General features: G+C 38.7%; 1 protein-coding gene across 26 annotated transcripts in view; it reads left to right on the top strand.

Annotated features, from left to right (window-relative positions):
- Positions 1 to 16,645, top strand: part of Mef2c (myocyte enhancer factor 2C) — a 169,388-nt gene that overhangs the window by 53,119 nt on the left and 99,624 nt on the right. For 2 of the 26 annotated variants that reach the window (XM_075976393.1, XM_075976378.1), the window contains exon 2: positions 9,141 to 9,271. The exons of the other annotated variants lie outside the window; for them this stretch is intronic. The gene's annotated coding sequence lies outside the window, so the exon portion shown is untranslated. The remainder of the gene's footprint in view (positions 1 to 9,140; positions 9,272 to 16,645) is intronic. 26 annotated transcript variants of the gene reach the window in all.

Below are 16,645 nucleotides of genomic sequence, written 5' to 3'. Positions count from 1 at the left end.
AAGATACACACACACACACACACACACGGAAAACACACTGGAGAGCTTTTGCAAAATAAAGGGTCTAAATTTTAATAAGCTGAGATCAGTGTCTTAACACCACATGAATTGGGAGCTTGTGAAATAGTGGTATATGCTCTATCTCCACCATGCCCTCTCCTAGGTAGGGCAAGTGAAGGACATCATTTGCTTTGAACATTGGCCACAGTGAGCATCGTCATGTGTACAGTCCAGGCCAGATGCCTCACTGTCAGAATTCTACAAACCAGTAATTTCAGTACTTCTGGGAAAAGAATCTCTAATAATGCGGGAATTTTTTTTCACTTATTTTCATGCTATTCTCTTTAAAAATTCAAGGCATTTTGTCTCAAATTCCATGCAGTTCACACAATTATACTGTGTCATGATGCAGCCATAGTATGAGGTCATTTCACTGCTTTAAAAGGTGAAAAGAAAGTCAAGTAAACTTGACTTATTAGATTCAATGGAGATTGTAACTTGGAATATCACCTTTTTCTAAAACAATTACTATTATTTAGACTCCCATATACAATATGAAAACTTTATCTAGACACATGACACTCTGATAAACACCTAGCTTCACAGATATTTTCTGTTTTATCTCACTGTTTCATCCTCCTGAGAGTTTTCCCAACACATTTAATGAAAACTAAAATTCTGACAAAGAAATCATCACTGTATTTCCCACTTCTTTATTTACTGTAATTTCACAGCTTATTCTGTATTCATAAATTCTCAGAAAGGATTTTTCTCATTGTGTATCTTTTACCTTATTTTTATGTGATTGATGTCTGAAATTGCACTCAATTGCAATCCACTATCTTTTATTATATGATAGTCATTGATCACTAGCTCTCATCTGAATATAATAGAAATATTTAAATATTATTGTCACAGATCACTCAGTTACACAACATCAGGAAACATGAAGTCACATAGTCCTTCTTCATGTATCTCTCTCTCTCTCTCTCTCTCTCTCTCCCTCTCTCTCTCTTTCTGTCTCCCTCTCAATGAAGCTGAGACAAATAGTTTGCATTAATAAGTTTTCATCAACCCTGGTGGTTAGCCAAGGTTTCCCAATATTCTAGGTTCTGAGTCCAGGCACAGTTAGAGCTGTGAAGACCCGGGCTGCACAAAAGATGCACTATAAGACTTAGGGATTTCAGTGTATTTCAGGATGCCCTTAGAAAACTTAGTAGAAACTGCCAGAGAGGCCAGAGGAAACTATAGATTAGATCAGAATTTACAAAGAAAGGAGCTGTTGGGTTTCTGGGGTTAGAACTGAATGGAAGCGGATATAAAATATAATTGCGAGAAAGGGAAGAATTAACATGCGAGAGGTGCATATTCTAAGACATAGTAAAGGCTTGAATTCAGGTAGAAAAGGGAAAATGGAAATACTTTTTATAAATGTACTTAGTTTTACCCAAAGCACCAACAACGTAAAGTGTTTTCCTCTTTATCATGGACGGGAAATAAGCATAGGGAGCACAAGAACTGTGAATTCCATGAGAGCATAAACCTCTGCCCGTTCAATCGTTCATGCATCACAAAGAACAATTCCTGGAACATAATTACTCTAAATATATCACTGAATTAAGGAATGAGTAAAGTGTTGCTTTGATTTTTTTTAACCTTTATTCCTCAGTAACACGAACTTGTGTTCGTGGTGACATGAAATCTAATGTGTGACCAGTGTTGAGAAGCTGGTGGCACTAAGAAATGATGAGCTCATGGAATTCCTCCTGGGCAGCTTAGGTTAAGGTTATCTAGTTGCTGAAATTTTTGCTATTACAGCTATTGCAAGTCTACAAGCTACCGGCTAAAGAAGTTTAGTAGTTAACTATCATAGCGTATCGTATCTTTTTTTTCAATAAAATAAAAGATGACCCAGTCAGTAGGTCTCTTCTTTCTAAAACTAAATCCAGTTTGTGATTTCTATCCTAAGAACTCAGAGCATGAGCACAAAATGAATACAGAATCATTTGATAATAATAATTGCTAGGTGGGAAGATTTTCTTTATTAATAATAAAGTATAGAGGAAAAGTAATAGATATAATCTCAGTTTTTCAAGATTTTGTTCTGGATGACAACCTCATTCATCAGTGGGGAAAAGACGTCCCAAACACCCAAATTTTAGCGGGAGTTACAGAAATAGTGAAATCAGTACTTTAAGGGATAACTTTAAATGGCTAAAGAATCCTATGCAATTAGAGTGTCTTGAAAGAGGGAAGGGAGAAGTTGGCTGAAGACAAGCCTGGCAAGGGTAACAAGACAAAATTAAAATAGGTGAGCTAATCAATAGTGCGTAAGTGAGTCGGGGAAGGGTTTGGAGGCAGTGCCTTGCTGTGTCGCCTCAGCTGGCCTGAGACTTCATGCCTCCACCCCCTGACAAGCTGGAATTACAGGCATGCACCACCACACCCAGCCTGAACATCTTTCTTTTATGACTATGTATATTTTTGGATTCTCAGACTAAAGGCAAGTACATAATTTGAAAGGAAGAACTTTGACAATGGGGGAAAAGAAAGCGAAGTAAGGAAAGGATTAAGAGAATAGGTGGAATTTATTCCAGTCTTCAAGTGTAGGAAAGAAGGACACGTCTGCCAAATATTGTTCTCTGCGCAGGGGGATAGAAAAGAGGAACGAAGGCCAAGTATTCTTTGAGGGATTAACTGAGGGGAAGAATTTCCTGGGTCAGAGCTGTGAAATATCAAAATAGTTTGCTGAGGAAGGTTGTGTTGCTCCTTTTCCGGAAGGTCTTAAAAATAGGAGAGGTAGAATCTTTGTGAAATAATTGCTGTATGGCATCATCTGAAGGTGGGGAAGATGATCTGACTGAGTCCGGCAGCAGTCAATTTTAATACCCAGTGTGTATGTCTCTCACCTTGGCTAGGAAGCACAAATATATAATTGTATTTCCACTAGGAAGAAAAGACACCCTTCCCTAATCCTTTGTCTTTCTAGGCAAATTTTTCTTTTTTGTAAAGATCCATTTTAAGAAAAGAGAAAATCTAGAGCCTGTCTTCAAATTCTCCCTGGTAATTTAGGGAATATTGTTATCAACTAATTTTACAAAGGAATTGATAAGTGTTACAATATTTGTTGTTTCTCTAGTTTATGACACAAAAAAGATAAACCCTCTATATAATCTTGAATTTTAGAATCCTCAAGGATGTAGACAATTAGCGATTATGTCAACCAGTTACTTAATGATAATGTACATTTTCCTCATGTCTAAGGTAATTAACACTTGTCAGTGTTTCCCCTTCTGAAACACTTCTGTTACTTAGATGTCCCCATAGGCCAGGGCGTTGATGTAAAATTATTACAGGGTTTCTTTCACTTTGAAAGGCAATGTCTGCCAGCTGGACCTAGAAATATAAAGATATCTTGTTTACTGAAAGTTCTCCTAAATCACACGGAATAAAGAGCCACCATTTTGATCTTTAAGTTAACAGCTACATTAAGTTCAGCCTTGGATGTAATATACCAGTATCACCTATAGAGTTTTCCAATGGCCTTGACACATTGTTGCCTTTAATTTTTACAATAACACATGTAAATATATGAATGGAAAAATAAAAAGTAGTCCTATCACCTACCTGTTAAAATAGCGAAAAGGCTGACACATGCTGAAAATATAAAGACTCTTGCTTCACCTTGAAAACATAAGACTACATAATATACTATATGAAGCAAACTTGTAACTCACCAAAGTGTGATTTTACAATAATTTAAGATCATAGTGCCAATTATACCAACTGTTGTCAGTTAATTTTTATAACAAGTATGTGTATCATAAAGCTGAGAGCTGTAAAATTACATCTAAAATAACATTATTGTAAATGTGCTAGAAATACCTAACTAGATTCAGAGTTCTCAAACCCATAGAATTGAAGAAATGGACGAATGTATAAATTCTGAGGTAGTAACTCCAATGCAAAGAGGAGTAGTATTTTAGCAGTGATTGGAAGAGATAAAGACAAAGGAAACACAGAGACAGCTGAGGGAAAAGCAAGATAAGCATTAAGGGGTCAGGCATGAGGCGTAGGAATGTGAGAGTTGATTAAATTAGATCTAGTTTAGAAGTCCACTCAAGGTGCTCTATAAGAGAACCAGATACCTGCTCAAGCCTTGGAGACATGATGTTTCTCATAATCCTTGGAATTCTCGTCATCATCAGAAGTCAAAAAACTCTATCATTCCATTGTCAATATGTCTCATCATTCTAGATTTTCTTCTGTGCCAAATGCTTGCTCATTTGTGTATCTTTACCTGTCTTTCGTGGTGAGCAGCCTCCTTCATTTGCCAAAGTGGAAACATCCAATGCTGCTGACCTTGTGATTCCTAATAATGAAAGAAAATATCGAACTCAAATGTCATTCTGTTTCCCTGCTGGTATAGTGAGTAACCTCATTTTTTTTATCAAGAAAAAAAAGAATATTAGTTGAATTTAAGAACATCACACCGTCTGTGCTGACTTTAACTTTATAAATACTCTTGACCACTGGGCATGGAAGCATATGTCTTTAATCCCAGCATTTGAGAGGCAGATGCAGGTGGGTCTCTATGAGATGGAGGCCAGTCTGGTCCACATAGCGAGTTTCAGTTCATCCATAACTACCTTGAAAATTGCTTTGCCAGCTGGACTGGGAAGGAATAAGCATAGGACCAAACTAATCCCTCTGAATATGGTTGACAGTTGTTTGGCTGGGGCTGACTAAGGGGCCACTGGCAGTGGCACTGGGATTTGTCTCTACTGCATGTACTGGCTTTTGGGGATCCTATTCTCTTTGGATGGATACCTTGCTCAGCCTAGATAATAGGGAGGGCCTTGGACCTTCCACAAAGCAAAGTGCCTTACCCTCTCTTAGGATTGGAGGGGCGTGGGGTGGGAGGGTGTGTGTAGGGAATGGGAGGAGAGGAGGGAGTGGGAATTTGGATTGGTATTTTTTTTTACAAAAAAAAATAATAAAAATTTAAAAAAATTCAAAAGAAAGAAAATTGCTTTTGCAACATGATGAAGAAGTGGAGTGTAGCTCAAGCATTGACTCCGAGACTAGATTTTATATATAAGCTGAAATTAAACTTCAAATGCTGTGTGGAAATCTACAAAATGCTCAGCCTCTCTGCCCTCCTGCTTTTTGTCTGTAGAATGCAAATAGTGCCTACTCTGTAGGCCGCTGTGAGCATCAGAGTTCAGGTAAGCCTTAGTGCCTTAGCATTTGGAAGTTCCTCAGCTGTTGCCTACTTATTAAAACTTTAAAGTGTGATTAGTTGCCTCAAGTGCAGGCTGCAACCTTGGTCTGAACTACTGTTGATACTTGCCACAGAAGTGTACGAACATTTAGTAGAAAAAAGAAAAGTAAGAAAATAGAGATTTGTCCAGAAATTAAACCTTACTGGCAATCTATTGTTTTCTACCCTTTTAGGAGGTCATCCCAGCCTCATGTCTTACACTGTTTTTTAATTTGTGCCATTTGGGAACTTGAAAGGCATCTTAGAAATTGAGCTTGTTGTCTTGTGTGCCTGTAGAAAATGATACTTGAAGTTGCCACCGGCATAAGAGGCATGACGCTAGTGGGTAGTAGAAGCCTAGTGAGTGCTACATGGCCTTTCCTTCCCCCAAAAAACTACAGCTTTGTGTTGAGTTCGTCAGGGTTTAGAAACTAATTACAATCTTTGATTGCTCAATATCCATTTATATATTTGGTTTAAATAATCAGCTATTTCCTGTATGTATCTCAAAAATGTGCTTTTAAAAAAAACCTAGAAGAATGATTCTCCATTCTTTTTGCATTTCTTCATTATGATGAAGACTCCTATGCTGGCCTCAGCTCAGGATCATTTTTCAGTGTGAGCTACTCACCTTCAGAGGGAGGAAGTTTGCCTTTATGTAGAGACAGTGTTACCAGAAGCTCACCCAAACAAAGTGGGAAATGCTCCATATTCTGAGATTCAAGACAGAGAAATTAGGCAGGGCATAGAGCGACTGGACAGTTGTCTTAGGAGTTCATTTTAGGAAGAGTGTGTAAATTTGTTGAGATCTCTAGGGAGAGTCATGAACTTGCCTATACCTGTGAGTATTTTCTTCTGAATTCCAAGTTAAAAAGAATCATCAGGCTGAAATAACAGCCCAATTTAGTAATTTCTGATATCTACTAACAGATTTTTTTCTTCAGGAGAAGTACTGTAATACTTTCCAGTTACTGTTATCTGCCAAGGATGGCTTGAGCTAGCCTTGAAAACAGCCTGGGACAGAATGTGTAGACATGCAGAGATAAGGAGCCTCCTGCCAGGCCTTGGACTCCAGGGGCTGTCTCCTCTCAGGTCTGGCCCAGGCGCCCTTCCTTCCCAGTGTGCTTGCACTATCCCTGCCTGCGTATTATCCAGGAAGCATTTTGCTTGTCTGAGGACACCTCTATTCCTAGCTCTTTGACAGTTTCACTCGCCGCATCCCCTCAGTTCTAAACATGTGGAAAAGGAGATAAGGAAAGGTGACGAAATGAAAACCTGGAGCGGGAGTGCATCAAGTCAGAGACAAAACTCTTCTGCATGCCTGTTTTGTATGCAGTTGTGAGCGGGTTTTGAGCACACTGTAAATGTACAGCAAAGGTCATTTTAGTAGACAGGGAGGAGAAGAGAAAACACAGTATAAATAGTGCTTAGCATTAAGCATAAAGTTAAATGTTTTAAGTTTTTCCTATAAAAAAACATTATTTTATGATGGGGGAGAAAAAAATACAGTTTTTGTTACTTAAGAACTTCTCTAAGTTTGTGATTCTTCTTAGGCCCTTGACCTTACAGTGAGTGTTAATTTAGGCTCTATGGCAAGGTGTATAACTTTGATTGAAACTCATCATGTTCTTGAGATAAGAAAGTGGTCTTCAATAAAGCATCAAGTTTGTGCAACTACCTCCAAAAATTGAGGTGGAGGGCCGTAAAGTCACACTACACAGGAAAAATTTGTATTCATCTGCTACAATAATGTAGTTCTTTCTTGGGCATCTCTGTGTCACTGTTCTTTTATGAAAGGGAATCGTTTCCCTTCACTCTAACTCCGTACTTACCAAGCTAGTCATAATCCTTCAATTTGTTTTTTTTTCCTTCCCATTAAAATGCTTTGATTTAAAAAGTAGTGGAAATTCAATTTGTCTTTTCATTTGTAGTTGGAAATTAATCTGTTTGGCTTTAGGCTATATAACATCTCTCATTAGAGGGGCGACCCAAAGCTACATGAGTATTTTCAGTGCAGGAGACTCTAGGATTTTAAGATATTACTGAGAACTTAATCAAAACTCTGCTGATTGCATCCATGGTAGGTCTTTTGAAAGAAAAATGAATCAACTCAGCAAATGACTAAGTTATACTGGTAATTTTTAAGCCTGTTTACTCACAAAGGAAACAATTTTATTCAGTGCTGTGCTATGCATTTGCAGAAACCTGGAGCATATTGTCATACTGTTCATGGTGCTTTCGATACTTACCACTAGAAAATAACGGGATGTTCCCAGGAACGGTTTCAACCAGTTGGCAGTGTTCTCGTAAAACAACTGCATACTGAAGAAAAAGAAGTGTCTTTGAAGTCACTGATATCAATTTAGAGTCCATGACTTCACAGTTTTCTTGTTGCTTTAAAGTAGTATATGTTTCTTTAAATGACATTTCACCGTCATAAAAAAGAAGTTTACACAAAGAAGTTATTCTACTTAATTTCATTAAAATGAATTTTATAAGTGAGTATGGCTCTATTTTATGTGATAGAATGAATAAATTATTGTTTCCACCATTTCGATGAGATACCAAAGTTCAGGAGACTAATTTGATAGAGTTTGCAACACCTGTGACAGGAAAGGACGGGTGTGCTCCTCATCACATACACCTCACTCCAAGTGGGGTACATCTTCCTGTGTCTTCTAAAGTAACAGCGTCCTAGTAGCCTCTGCAGCAACTCACCCCAGCCTACTGCATGGTACTGTACTGTACTAATGATTCCTCCAGAGGAGCTCTCTACCTAAGTCATCATGATTGTTGGGTTTGTGCATTGATGCTTGCGCCAGTAGATGTGAGTATAAGCCTCATGGAGCCCATATGCTCTTTGCTGTATTCCCAGTGATATCCCAGGCATTGAGCTATCATGATTTATGCCTATTGGTCTCTGTTGACAGGGCCCACAGGTATGGGTCCATTCTATCTTGACTAAGGTCAGAGAGCTGGACCTTAGTTTGTTCCTTTAAGGTTATTGTCTGTTTCTACCTCAAACGAAGGTCCTACCTTGATTTAGGTCACAGAGTTCTGCTTGCTCAAGGTTATTGTCAACAGGTGTGGCTAATATCCAGACCTGGTATTTCAGGTATTAAGAAGTAGATCTGTTTCTACCTCAGACAAGAGTCTAAGGACCCAACTAAATTCCTACTCCCTTTGGGAGATAACAATGGATTTCACCCAGGGAGTGGTTTGCCTACAGAATGTTTTGGTCTAGGGTGTGAGCATTACTTGCCTTGTTCTGGCAACAGAATGTTTAACTAAGAATGTAGCCTGCAGTCAGTCCTTGTGTTCCTCTGCTTATTTCCTTGTGTCGTGTTAATGCAGTTTGTATCTTACTCCTACCTTTGGGTTTGGAGTATTTTAAGCAAACGGAAATTAAACATGGATGATTTCAGTATTCACAGGAACTCTCTACTGATACTATCCTGATACTCGCGTCTTCATTCTCTTTACTTGTTTTTCTAGTCCCCATGCCCTTACTCTGGCAAGTGGTATCCTTGTCAAAGCTGGTCTCCAACACTCTGTGACTAACAACCAGACATTTGCATGTATTCTTAAGCACTATGATTTTGACCCATCTATCCCATGCATAATAACAATTAAACTAGAATTTAATTTTTTCATGCGGTCCAAGCTAAAAGTCTAGTTTACAATGTGTTTAGAATGGACCAAATGTGTTACGGCAGTCAGCCTTCTCCAGATCTCTGGCTGAGGGCTGGAACTGCATCTTCCTGTAAGGTTTCTACTGCCTACTGCACCTTAAGCTCACTCCTAAAGTCTGCTGGTGCCCTTGCGGACCGCCAAACCTGACAAAAGCTCTGAAGTGTTAAATGTGTGTGTTACACAGCCCCGCCGTGTTCTGCAGTGCCGAGAATCTGGTCGTCCTGGAGCTTTGCACAGATAAAGGAAGGATACAGCTCTGTGAGGAATGCAGTAACTACAAAGTACATCCTGAAGGCCATTGAGCTCACAATGAAGGTCTGTGTTTTAAAATAGCTCTATAACAAAGTAACTACAGAGTTTTGGCAAGAGCTCCAACTATTTATAGAACTGAGTAAGGCGTGGTAAATACTGCCACGGTACCCAGCTCTCCCTCGCCATAACCCCAAACTTAGAAGAAGTACTGTAATTATATTTGTCTACTTTGAAAAAAAAATCATAGTAGCCATTATCAGTTTAACCATACGGAAGCTTGGGCTGAGATTTCTTTTTTAAATGCATAGTTTTGATTTTCAACAGCTGCACTGGGTCTTTAATCATATATTATCTTTATGAAGCCTTTTTCTAACATATGTTAATTGGCTGTTTTCTGTGACAAATTATGAGCTCTTACTTTGATGAGGTTCAATTGCAATCATGTTGGAGTCGAGTACGTCAAGTTCCCACCCCTGCTGGCTCCTCAAACCACTACAAACATCCGCGCGTCACTGCCTTGCTGAGTAATGGCAGGATTGAGGCTGGCTGATTTTGCTACAGATTTTTTTTTTCCACAGGATATTTTCAGCTTCTTTGTACTAAATCTGTTGCAGGGTTTGCCCTTTTTAGCAGACACATGCTCTAAAATTAACATCAAATCTTATTGGAGATTACTGTAATAGAGTGAGGAATATTTCATAGTACTGCACTCCAGAGTCTGTTTTGCTTCACTGAAATTTCAGAACGTTTATTACACTTTTTAAGTCAGACAGTTGTAAATGTGACTGGTATTTTCTACATTATCAGCATTTTGTAACAGACATTTTGGATGTTCCTCTTTTGAGGAAAGTAAGTTATATAAGGGACGATGAGATAGCTATTTGATTGTTTATGAAGAAATTGTGCTTATGTGCCCTTCTCAGTGTTGATAACTATACTGAAATGTTGAAAATTGTTTTGTTCATTAGCTTTCTTTTTTCTTCAGCATAATTTCTATCGGTGAAGTAATAAAAATGACATATTCATCAAGGTTAACGTCCTATGAGATGTATAACAGCCATTCCAGTTCTCTGTCCTACTGTCAACGTTGAATGTACGATTTGGATGGGCAGAACTGTTCTGATCCATCTGCTCGGAGAACTGTGACAGATAGCTTGTATCAAATACCAACAGATGATCAGTGATAGCTATAATTAGAACAGATACAAAAATGCAGTGCCTTTGTCTTGAAATTAGTCAAGGTAATTGATTAAGGTCTTCGGTGCCTGCGACAAACATCAGTGGTATTGGGATTAATTTAACTGTTTCGGCCTCAACGTCTCACATAAAGAGCTCTCGAGAAACTGCAGTTCTCCAAACCCAAAGCCAGAGGTCGATTTCCATATTAGCCATATAGGAGTTTAGATAAGATGAGCCAGATGTTAACAGAGCCAGATGTGAGTAGGCACTGCTCTTTTCTCCTTGGGAGGCTGTTTTTAATCAGCTATTTCCCTGGGGTAATGCACAGCCAATGAGCTCTAAATCCTGAGGCTACCTGCGTTCACAGGAAGGACTGGGAACATCATTACAGGGCTTACAACTGAGCATATGTGAAAAAATTAGAGCAGAAATTAAGGGTAAGAAAGGTTAACTTCGTAAATGTTACTTCGCTGTTGCTTAAAAAAAAAGGACAGAAATAAAAGAGATAATTTTAAATGTTTAAAAATAGAAAGTCAGCCCCTACTTGCAAATACAGATACAAATAAAAACCTACTATTGGCTAATGTTAGCCAGACCTGTATAAGGGTGTGTGTTACTTTGAGAGTGGGCATGGGGAGTCATCTACAGAACAAGTAAGTAATCTCAAAGTGTCGCTGTGGTCCGTGCTATCTATCACATCTAGAGAGGTTGGCTTCGCGAGCCCTGTGTAGTCCTACAGTGGGACTGTGAAGTCAGTCTACACACTCTGTCTTGAGCCAGCTTACACAAGGAAATTTAGTTCCACTTGATAAGACACATACTTAATTGGCTTTAAGAAAATAAACCAAGGTAAAGAACAATGTGTAAATGAAACAGAGAGCTTGGCACATGGCTGTAAGGAAGCCCGCGAGCCATGTGGCTTAATTGGGGCCAGTTGGGATCATTTAATGATTGCTGTCAGAAGATCAGATGTAATAGAAGACCACAGTGGGGTAGAGTTAAACAAATTGTCATCAGGCGTTTCAGATGAACAAAACCTTAATTAGGTTGATTAGGATGCTGTAAAGGACATGAAGCGACAGAGAAAAATTGATGAATCACTGAATTCCATATTGAGCCATATATAATATTGTCACAAGTATCATCTATATTTTAAGGGACCTTTATGGCAGTTTGAAAACCACACATATTCACCTGTAAATTTTAATAATTATCTAGAGTTTAATTACAAATTAAAAATAGGAGACAATCAGTTTAAATACCAGATGATTTATTAAGTATTTTTTACTTAAAATTCAAGATGAACGTCAGCTGGATAGTAATATACCTTCCCATTGTAAAGGCATCTTTAAGAGTTGAATTGTTTGAGAAAGTAATAGCAGTAGCAACTTATTTTTCAAGGACACAATTTTGATTATTTAATGTAATATGTGGCTAAGGAGTGGACCACGATCTTCACTTACACTGTCGTGTTTCATTCATGTTACAATTGCTCGTTTTTTACTGGCAAGATTACTCAGGTATCATAAAACACACTGTTTTATCTGTTTTTAAAAGACTAACTTGTGTTCTTCCACATACTGTGCATGCATGTGTGCACACACATACACACTAATAAATCTGAAAAATGTGCTCAACACATACAAGCTTCCAAGAGGAAGACATTTATAACATATTTCCATTTTAATCATTAAATACAATACACTAAAGATTGAGAAAAATAACAATTTTTTCCTAAGAGAACATAAGATGCTTTGGAATTTGAATTTTACCCTAATAAGATGGAAATGTATGTTAGCAACATGTAGCACTTCAGGCAGAAATGACTTTGGAGACGGACAACTTAGTTTCACTGCTGGTGGAGGATGGTGCTTCTCTTGCTTTGTTCAGTAACACCAGCAAAGCCATCCAGCTGCATGTGCTGGGTAGCGCTGGAGCAGAGACCCCAGTGTGTGATGCTGCATGGTAGCTCACACAGCTCTACCTTCCTGAAAAACCTTGCCAGAGCCCTAAGTGGCTTTCGGAGTTTAGGAAAACAAAGACATGGTAGAAGCCTGCTGCGTTAATTACATAATCTGTCTGATATGGAAATACTAAAAGCTGTCACGTCGTTGAAGAGTATGAGGTTTTTGACATATTTAGACCATTCGGAATTTATTTTGGCTTGGAGAATGCAGGATGCCATTTTAACTACAGTAGGGGAAAATGTCCAAGGCAGAATATGGCATGGATAATTGTGACAGGGAAGCTGTGTTTCCTTATGTTTGTTAAATTGTTTGTAACGCTGTGCAGTTGTCTGGAGGTATGTTGCTCCTAGATTCTGGCGTTGTGTAAATATGCTGATTTGCGTAAGGGCGAACAGCAGGTTAGGCCCCCCATATTAAATTAATTGCAGGGGTTTTCAAAGCGAGCTCCGTTTTAGCCTTATTATATTTCTGACATACATTTCATCTCCTTTCGTCCTTGGGGATAGATACTGAAGTAGGACTAGAAGCTCTCACATGGAGTCTCCAGCCGCTATGGTCACTGGGAAATTGATGTATTTCCCTAGTTAGTTCTACACTTGCAGCCTGAAGCTCTTCCAGGGTGGATCCTTAAGAGAAAGTCTCAGGTCTGCACGACACTGTATGTTTATTTTCCTTCATTGAACACTTGCTGTTAGCAATGTAAATGGGAAGTGAGATCTTCACGCCGTGTGTATGGAGATGACATCTCTACTAACCTTAATCCAAACATGTGCATGAAAACCAACTTACAAGTGTAGGCGATCCACGTTCCTGGCACCACTACACACCCTACACTTTTAGAGTGTCGTATTTAATGTGGCTAAAACCATTTTGCAAATAAAAACGTGTTTTCCCAGTTTGAGGTAGGACATGAAAACTCTTAGGTGCAGGATTTGATCATCATGCCGCAGTTACCTGGTGTCTAAGTGCCCCCAGTTTCCTAACTCACAGATTAATTCAGCTTTCACTGTTGTGTAATGTATTCTTATTCTATCTATGAGATACTGTACAGTATGATGAAGTTACCAAGGTTTAACCAGGGTTACCAGTTGTTTTTTCTGTATATGCAAAATAAGAGGAAAAAGTTCTCAGTACTAGTTATTAAAAATAGCTAGTAAATACCTCAGATGAGAGGTACAGATGTTGATAAAGAGAGTTCAGTTAAGTAAGGGGTAATGATTAGTTCCTAATGTTTACCTGATGCTAAGATAGAGCCTGGGACTACAAAATTAACATTTGATTCCTCCCTCCTTCTCCTAATGGCAAGGAGAGTGACTTGGTGCTTTGAGAGTTTACCCAAAGGAAACACTTAGGATGCTGGAACTGAGACCTGAGACAGAAGTTGAGTACTCACAGAAGGGAGGGAGCATTCCAGACAGAAGGAATTGCAAATACCCTGTGGTAGGAAGGACAGAGAAGTAAGAACTTGTTTTGTTTTAAGCCAACTGTATTTGCTATTTATATGTGTAATACTGACAGTGACTCTTGAAGACGATTCAGAATTTATCATATTGATACTAAATTCGATCAGTTGAGAAATGAATGTCTGGCACAGTAGTATTTATCTAGAGAAAAAAAAAAAACAGCTCTTCTATACTCTCAGGAAGATGTGCTTCTGCTATGTGGCTTTAAAATTAACTGCACTCTGTTCTTTAAAATATGTGGGGAACTTAGAGAAAAATAGAGTAATTTTCAGGACCAAAGAAATACTTCTCATCACATAGTCAAGCATTGCTAAGAATAATAATTGGGTTATTTCATTTGAAGCTCTTAAGGGAAAATAGGTACGTTCTGCTAGTTCTTTTTAACCAAAGTATAATTGCACGCCTCATATGTCTTTCAAACAAATCATAAAGTAGAAAGTTTAATGTATCTAAACGCAAGGAATGAGCGAAGCTTCCCACTTGAAATGGTAGTGGATCACTGAATCACTTGAGTCAGTAACAAACACAGGCTTGCAGAGACAGGGCATGCATTACTCTCGCCTCTTGCTGTACATGGGCCTTTCGTTGACTTAACAATGCTATTTCTTGTATAACACAGCATGCCTAATTTACAGCCTTAAGTTTTACAAAACGAGGTCTTCAGATGGTGAGGCAAATGTGAGTCAGTGGAAATGGTACTTGCCAATCTGAATAAAAGAAATCCAGAATTCTTTCCTTGCAGATTGACCTTGCATATTCTAATGTTTTAGCCTTGTCCATAGGCTGTTTTGGTTAAGTGAGTGCACTGTACTTATTGGAACAAAAGTACATGCTTTGCAAAGGTAATTTTAGCAGCAGAGAATTAATTTCTTCCCACATATTTTAATGTGGCATGGGAGTCTCACTCTACGATCAAAACACGTAACTGAAGGTTATGTTTAATTTCTAAATCAAAGTGTTGTGGGAAGGCGATTGAAATTTGATGATGACTCAGATCCAGTTGCTATGTGGTTTTCTTCCTACAGAAACTTTAGGGTAGACTGCCATTTCTATGTTAGAAGGAGCCAAGCAGTGATGAGATTAAAATAGTTTCACCATAGACTGAAAGTTCGTGTTAGTTTCTTTGATTGCTAATTGGATCTTTTTAAAGGTACCCTGAGTCTCAGTAACACGAACTATTTTCTGACACCCTGATCTTTCTTTTTAGGTGTGGGGCTAAATAAATTATCAATGCGTATTACCAACAAACATTGTTTACTGCCATCCTGATTCATTTAGTTCCCCAAAGTCGTAATTCTTGTGTTTTGTTTCTTTCCTTGTGTAGAAATCTTCATTTGCTTCAAAGTGTAAATTCAAAGTCTGTGGCGACATTTACTAGCTAATGTGATTTGGGTAAGACGTGGTCGATGGCACTGGGTGTGTATCTGCTTTCCCCATGTCGACTTAGTCTATTTATTTTCTCATATTGATTTCTTAAGTCAGTCACAACAAAACACTGACCTAGAACTGGAATGCCTTTTTCTCAGGTGTTGGAAAGACAGAAATTAGACACTTTGTACCTCTGCTCTGCCTTTCCCTGCTGTCCTTTATCTGAGCCACCCCAAAGCCCGAATGTGGGGTGTGCTGCATACCAGCCTGCTCTGCTCAGAGAAGGAAGTGGAGAGTTTTGGTTCCCATTTTACACTTGAGGAGCAGTTTAGGGAAGGAAGCACCTTTGCACCTTTTATTGTTTGCGGTCGCTGACATCACATCCTTCCCTGCCCAGTCTGTGCGTGTTTCCTGCCATTCTGTCAAGATTCTTCTGTTACTGGGAGGGATTTGCTGAAGGGAAGGAGGGAGGAAGGGAAGAGGGCAAGACAGAGTGGGAGAAGGAAGAAGGGGGAGGTGCATGTCAATCAAGCCGGCTTGTTTGAAAATGAGGGGGCCTGCAAGAGAAGTACTCTCTGCGAGGGTCTCAAACCACTCTGCCTTCATCTGTCTGCTTATGGCAATCTCCAAGTGAGCAGAAGCCTGCCGAACCGAAGTTCCCCTTTTTAGTAAGCAGATGGATTTTACCTTTTTATTTAAGCTGGCAAAAGAGGAAAAAGTGCAACCTGTAACTCCATAGAGGGTTCTTTTTCTTTCCTTCTTGTTCAAAGTTTTGACTGTTTCTCCGTAACTATCATTTTCCAAGAGCGGTTCCTTCATATGAAAACTGTAGTGTCCAGAATAAGCCTGAGATTGATAATATATAGTGGAAGTTCTTGCTGTGACTGAAATGCTGCTATATGTAGCTAAATTATTAATATTCTTTTTTCACATTTCTGTGAGACATCCAAACAGGTTACTGTGGTAATAATCATCTTTTTTTCTCTAGCCCTCCTGAAAATTAATACTAGAAACAACCATGCAGTGTATTTTTTATGTAAAAATCAGGTTAATAAATAGTTATGCTAAAAAATAAAAATTAAGAAAGTTGTGTGCCGGTGCTGACCTTCCTAGTTCTTTGGATTCTAACTGATAGCCTTGAAATGTGGAGACGTCCTCCACAGATTGCCACAGCATCGCTGTCTTGCTGTTCTGCATGTGGACTTTATACAGTGCTACATTTTAAGAATGCTCGGAAAGCAACACTGCAGTTAGTAAGTTGAATATTGCCCTTTACAGCAAGCAAAATAAAAGTTGAGTTAGCTTTAAATTTCCATCTTTCTCCATACCAGGCATATTTCAACAAGGGGCCTATTTTCAGTGGTATGTTCCCCAATCATTTCATATATGTGTGTAAGCATGCACATGTAAGCATGTTAGTACATTTATAGATGTATTTCTAAAAGAATATTCCCCATTGT

Source organism: Microtus pennsylvanicus, chromosome 6, assembly GCF_037038515.1.
Source record: "Microtus pennsylvanicus isolate mMicPen1 chromosome 6, mMicPen1.hap1, whole genome shotgun sequence".
Taxonomy (NCBI): domain Eukaryota; kingdom Metazoa; phylum Chordata; class Mammalia; order Rodentia; family Cricetidae; genus Microtus; species Microtus pennsylvanicus.
This window is presented reverse-complemented; position numbering and strand designations above follow the sequence as displayed.